Raw genomic sequence first — 7,149 nt, 5'->3', positions numbered from 1 at the left:
ACTTTAAACCAACCAACAGGAGATCTACACATCCTAATATATAAAGACTCAAATGGAACTATTTGGATACTCGAATGATAACTATTGTTATAGATAACCTCGATTAATGGCAAGTAGCAATCCCAATTACCTTTGAAGTCAATTACATAAGATCTCAACATATCCTCCAAATTCTTAACTGTATGCTCAGCTTGACCATCATTCTAAGGGTGAATAGTTGAACTAATCTTAACTTGAGTACCAAAACCCTTTTGAAATGACCTCCAAAACTGATATGTAAACTGAGTACCTCGCTATGAAATGATAAAAAATAGAGAACCATGAAGCTTAATGAACTCACCAATGTAAAGTCTAGGATAATCTTAGTTGAGTAGGAAGTCTTAATGGGAAGAAAATGTGATGACTTAGTCATTCAGTCAATAATGACCCATACTGAATCATGTTGCCTATGGATATGAATAAAACTTGTAATAAAGTCCATAATCAAGTCTTCCGACTTCGAAGTAGAAATTTCAATGTCTTAAAATAAACCTCTTGATTTTTGATGCTCAACCTTCACTTGTTGATAGTCAGGACACTTAGCCACACATTCTGCAATATCCTTCTTCATGCTATTACATTAATATATTTCCCTCAAATCAAGATACATCTTTGTGGAACCTAGATGAATAGAGTACCATGAACTATGAGCTTCAGACAATATAATTTCCCTCAAGCCATAAACTTTGGGAATACATAGTCGGCCGTGATATCTAAGCATACTATCTCCCCCTTGGGAGAAAGCCTTAATGGCTTTTTCAGCAACTGCTTTCTTTAACTCAACCAAAGTTGGATCATTGTCTTGTTTTGCCTTGAGATTCACAATAAGAGACCATTCTGAACCATTTGGGCAACAACACCACCATCCTCGAAATCAACCAAGCTAACTCCCAAATGATCTAGTCTATGAACATCACTAACAAACTCATTTTTCTCCTCCTAACCATGGGTTATGTTGTTCATGGATAATCTATTAAGACCATCGGCAATAATATTTTTCTTACCCGGATGGTATAACAGATTCACATCATAATCCTTCAAAAACTTGAGCTATCTCCTTTTCTGAAGGTTCAAGTCCTTTTGGTTGAAATGCTAATGCAAACTCATATAGTCAGTGAATACATCCACATGGACACCATAGAGATAGTGCCTCCAAATCTTCAAACCAAACACAACCTCCGCTAACTCCAAATCATGAGTCAGATAATACTCCTCATGCACCTTGAGTTACCTAGAAGCATACGCTATCACTTTACTATTTTGCATCAAAACACAACCAAGACCAATCCTTGAAGCATCATAATATACCACAAAACCATAAGATCCTTCCAGTAAAGTCAACACCGCAATGGAAGTAAGTCGATCTTTAAACTCTTGGAAACTCTTCTCACATGCTTCTAACAATTGAATTTCACACTTTTCAAAGTAGTCAAAGAAGAAGAAATCAACGAAAATCCTTTCTCAAATCTTCTCTAGTAACCAACCAAACTAAGAAACTCCAAATATCCTAAGAATATAGAGGTTTAGGCCAATTCTTCACTGCTTCAGTTTTCTTATGATCAACCATAATACATTCACCAAAACCAATATGGCCAAGGAAAGAAACCGTCGTCAACCAAAACTCATACTTTCTAAACTTAGCAAATAATTCACAATCTTTCAGTACTTGCAAAATAATCCTCAAATGATCAGAATGCTCCTATTCACTCTAAGAGTACGCCAAAATATCGTCAATGAACACAATAATGAACATATCAAAATATTGTTTGAACACCCTATTCATCAAATTCATAAAAGTTGCAGAATCATTTGTTAGTCCAAAAAACATAACTAAAAATTCAAAGTGACCATATTGAGTTTTAAAAGCCATCTTTGGAGTGTGACATTCTCTTACGTAGAGTGATGATAACCCGATCGAAGATCAATCTTGAAGAAGTAACTTGCACCTTGAAACTGATTGAACAAGTCATATATTCTTAAAATGAAATACTTCTTCTTAATTGTGACCTTGTTTAATTGTCGATAATTAATACACATACGAATAAAACTATCCTTCTTTCGAACAAAGAGAATCAAAGAAACCTATGGATAGATACATGGTCTAATAAAACCCTTATCTAATAAATCCTTAAACCGATCCTTTAACTCTTTAAGTTCCGTCGAAGCCATTCGGTAAGAAGGGATAGAGATAGGCTAGGTATTGGGAATGAGATCTATGTGAAGTCAATTTCCCTTCGGGAGGAATACCGGGTAGATCATTAAGAAACACTTTCAAAAATACATTAACAATGGAGACTGACTCAAGAGTAGGATATTCAGAATTTATATCCCTAACCCATACTAGATGATTGATGCAACCTTTAGAAATTATTTTCTAAGATTTAAGGTACAAGGTGAATTTACCTTTGAACATAGAATTACTACCATTCTATTTTAGGGCTGGTTTATTAGGAAATTGAAACTTAACCACTCAGGTTCTACAATTAATAGAAGCATAACATGCATGAAGCTAATCCATGCCAAGGATAATATCAAAATCAGTCATATGAAGCTCTACGAGATCACATAAGGTAAATTTATGAAAAACTAAGTTAGGGAAATTTCTATACACCCTCTTAGCAAAAACTGAGTCACCAATAGAGGTATAGACCGAAAAACTCTCTAACAATATCTGGAGACTAACATCAAATTTCATAGCAAGATATGGTGTATCAAAAGAAAGATTCACTTCCGGATCAAACAAGGCATAAATATCAAAGTGAAAGACCCATAACATACTGCTGATAACCACATCAGGAGAATCTTCCAAATTTTGTCGAGCCTATAAGGCATATAATCAATTCTAGCACTGACCACCACCAAACCCCAAAAAAGTACCATGTGCAACCAGTCGGCATATAGTAATCTAAGTTTGAGTCTTTGATCGACCCCCCCCTCCCCCCTCTAGTAGCACTCGAAGGAAAGTCCTTCACTTGGTGAACCATTTTTCCACAACCAAAGCAATAACCTGAACCTGCCAAACACTCTTCTTAATGCCTTTTCCCATACTTTGAGAGGATAGTCTGACCACTCGTAACTCTTTATTGAGTCATAGGGTTAAACACCCTATCTTTGTTGAACTTCAGAGCCGGAGTGTTTGAAAAATTTTGACCAGAGAACCTTTGGCAAAATTGTTGAAAACCATCATTACCATATTTTGAGTGTGAAAAGTCACCACTATTAGTCTTTGCCCTTTTTACTCTCTAGCCTTCTCCTTAAGCTTATCCTATTCAATTTGCTTGGCATGAGTCATCAATCATAAGATGTCCATCTCCTTAATCAACATAGTATCTTGCACTCTTTGGACACCATGTTTGAAACACTCAAAACAAATTTGCTCATACGAGCTCTAGAATCAACAATCATGAATGGAGCATACTTTGACAATTGTGTGACCTTGAGAAAGTACTCCCTCACACTCATGTTCCCTTTCTTGAGATTGATGAACTCTTGGACCTTAGCTTCCCTCAACTCCAATGGAAAGAAAAAATGAAGGATATCACTCTTGAACTCTTCCCAATCAACTAGACACATATCTCTAGCCCTTTCACCCTTCCACTGTTCATACCAAATATGAGAAACTCCTTTGAGTTAATAGGCATCCTTGTCTGCCTTCTCCACTAGTGAAACTCCCATGATCTTAACAATATTATAGAATCCTTCAATAAACTCTTGAGGATCATTATCCAACTTTGACCCATGGAACTCCAGGGGATTCATCCTTGTGAAATCATGAACCCTAGTCACCGTTGCACCCACATTTGGATTCACATGAGAAACAACCTCTCAATTTACTTGAGACGCCATGGCTTGACAAAGCACTTGAAAAACTACCCTAAACTGGGCATGTGACAATTGCTCGGCTAAAGGATTATTTAGAGCTGGTTGATCTTCCTCAATATTTCTTATCACAGAGCTCTTTATGGAAGCATAGTTTTATAATTGCAAAGAAAGATCATCAGAAGGGAAAACCTTAGAGTACAACTCTATCGTACGACTCAAGGATTATGAAAGAAGTGGAATTTCCTAGAATGCCTCATACGCTCAATATGGCGTGCTTCACAGCCATTAACACAACTCTACTTGAATCAGCATGTTAGATTCTCTAGGACACCTTAACCCTTGTACTTTGATACTAAGTTTTCATGACCTAAGCTAGGCCCTAGATGTGATACGATGATTAAGATCCTAAAAGTCCTCAGCCAAGCCTCTTGGCATATCATACATAAGCATACATAAGATAAGTAAGAATACATCGAGATATAACCATGAAGACGGAATATAAGTCTCAACATGGATATCTCGATATAAGAGAAATCAAGCTAAATCTCTGAATAAATGGGACAACATAGCTATAACAATCTAACATGCCTCTACTATTCTAGACGAGGGCATTAGGACAAGCCATAGATCACCCTAAATATAAGAAATGAAATTCATAAGAATACAACAACAACAATAACAAACCCAGTATAATCCCATAATATGGGGTCTGGGGAGGGTAGAGTATACGCAGACCTAACCCCCACCTTGAAAGGTAGGGCGGCTGTTTCCGAAAGACCCTCGGCTTTAAGAGAGGATAAGATAAAAGGTCAGATAGGGGCAAACATATAGAAAACAAGATGAAAACAGGAATAGCAAAAGGGAAAGTCGTGGTAGAGTGATATGGGAAGAAAGAGGCATAACTACAATAAATAAATAAGATAAGATAAGATAGATAAGACAGTCAAAGTACAACAGCGCCACACCTATAAACAGCAATACAATGCAGAAATCAAAAGGCAATAAACAATGGGCAGAACTACAACTACTATGGTGCAAAAGATGAATCACTTAGCCTTTAATCCTAATCTGGGTCCTCCACAAAGGAAATTATAGTGCGCTAATGCGCCTACTAGTAGGGTAGGATAACGCGACTATGTACTAGCCTTCTACCTGAATGCAGGTCCTCCACACACTCCTATCTAAGGTCAAGTCCTCGGTAAGCTGTAACTGCGCCATGTCTTTTCTAATCACCTCTCCCCAATATTTCTTCGGCCTAGCCCTACCACTTCTGAAGCCATCCATGGTCAACTTCTCATACCTCCTCACTGGGCATCCGTGTCTCTCCTCTTCACATGCCCAAACCACCTAAGTCGCATTTCCCGCATCTTGTCTTCCACTGAGGCCACTCCTACCTTATCCCAAATAGCCTCGTTTCTAATCCTGTCGCTCCTGGTATGCCCACACATCCATCTCAACATTCTCATCTCGGCTACTTTCATATTTTGGACGTGAGAGACCTTAATTAGCCAACACTCCGCCCCATATAACATAGCCGGTCTAACAACCACTTTGTAGAACTTGCCCTTAAGTTGTGGTGGCACCTTCTTGTCACAGAGCACCTCGGAAGCGAGCCTCCATTTCATCCACCCTGCCCCAATACGATGTGTGACATCGTCGTCAATCTCCCCGCTGCCTTGCATGATAGACCCCAGGTACTTGAAACTACCTTTCTTTTGGATAGCCTGGTCACCAAGCATAACTTCTGCGCCAACCTCATGGGGTGTCTCACTGAACTTGCACTCTAAGTACTCTGTCTTGGTCTTACTCAGCTTAAACCCTTTAGACTCCAGGGTGTGTCTCCAATCCTCCAGCTTAGCGTTAACTCCGCTACGAGTCTCATCGATCAGGACTATATCGTCCTCAAAAAGCATACACCATGGCACCTCACCTTGAATTTGTCGCGTTAATACATCCGTCACCAAGGCAAATAAAAACGGACTAAGGGCTGATCCTTGATGTAACCTCATCACAACTGGGAAGTGCTCTGAGTCTCCTCCTACTGTCCTTACCCTGGTTTTGGCGCCCTCGTACATATCCTTATTCACTCTAATGTACGCCACCGGTACACCTTTAGGCTCCAAACATCTCCATAGTATTTCTCGTGGAACTTTATCGTAAGCCTTTTCTAGATCAATGAATACCATATGCAAGTCTCTCTTTCTCTCCCTATACCGCTCCACCAGTCTCCTCATAAGATGGATAGCTTCAGTAGTTGAGCGTCCCGGCATAAATCCAAACTGGTTCTCTGAAATAGACACGCCTCTCCTAACCCTCATCTCCACCACTCTTTCCCACACTTTCATAGTATGGCTTAGAAGCTTGATACCCCTATAGTTATTGCAACTTTGGATATCTCCCTTGTTTTTGTATAGAGGGATTAGTACGCTCGACCTCTATTCTTCGGGCATCGTTGCTGTCCTAAAGATTACATTAAATAACCTAGTCAGCCACTCCAAACCTACCTGGCTCGTGCTCTTCCAAAATTCACCAGGGATCTCGTCAGGTCCGATCGCTCTTCCCCAGCGCATCCTACGCATAGCACCCTTAAGCTCTTTGATCGAAATACTCCTGCAACACTCACCAATGCAAAGCCTCCCTGTGTGTTTCAAATCTCCCAACATAATCTCTCTGTCTCCTTCTTCGTTCAAGAGTTTATGGAAGTACGACTGCCATCTCTGTTTAATGAGGGTCTCTTCTACCAATACTTTTCCATGTTCGTCCTTAATGCACTTTACTTGATCCACATCGCGTGCCCTTCGCTCCCGCATCCTGGCTAGCTTGAACAATTTCCTATCCCCATCTTTTTCTTCTAGTTCAGCATAAAGGCGTTCAAAAGCTGCTGTTTTTGCCGTCAAAACCGCCGACTTTGCCTCCTTCCTCGATATCTTGTAAAGTTCCCTATTCGTCCACTTCTCTACCTCATCCTTGATTTCTATAAGCTTCGCATACGCTATCTTCTTCGCTTCCACCTTCCCTTGCACTTCTCCATTCCACCACCAGTCCCCTCGGTGCCAGCCACGGCTACCTGTCGAGACTCCCAATACTTCCCTTGCTACCACCCTAATACAACTAGCCGTCCTATCCTACATAGTGTTCGCATCCCCACTACTATCCTAGGCCCCCATATCCTTCAATTTCTCCCCCATCTCCAGGGCACTAGTCGTGGTCAAACTCCCCCATCTGATCCTAGGTCGGTCATCCCCGATCCTCTTCTTCCTCGTCATCTTGATCCCTAAATCCATCACC

This window comes from Solanum dulcamara, chromosome 4 (genome assembly GCF_947179165.1).
Source record: "Solanum dulcamara chromosome 4, daSolDulc1.2, whole genome shotgun sequence".
NCBI lineage: Eukaryota > Viridiplantae > Streptophyta > Magnoliopsida > Solanales > Solanaceae > Solanum > Solanum dulcamara.
The sequence above is the reverse complement of the archived record's forward strand: the minus strand, read 5'-3'. Positions refer to the sequence as shown.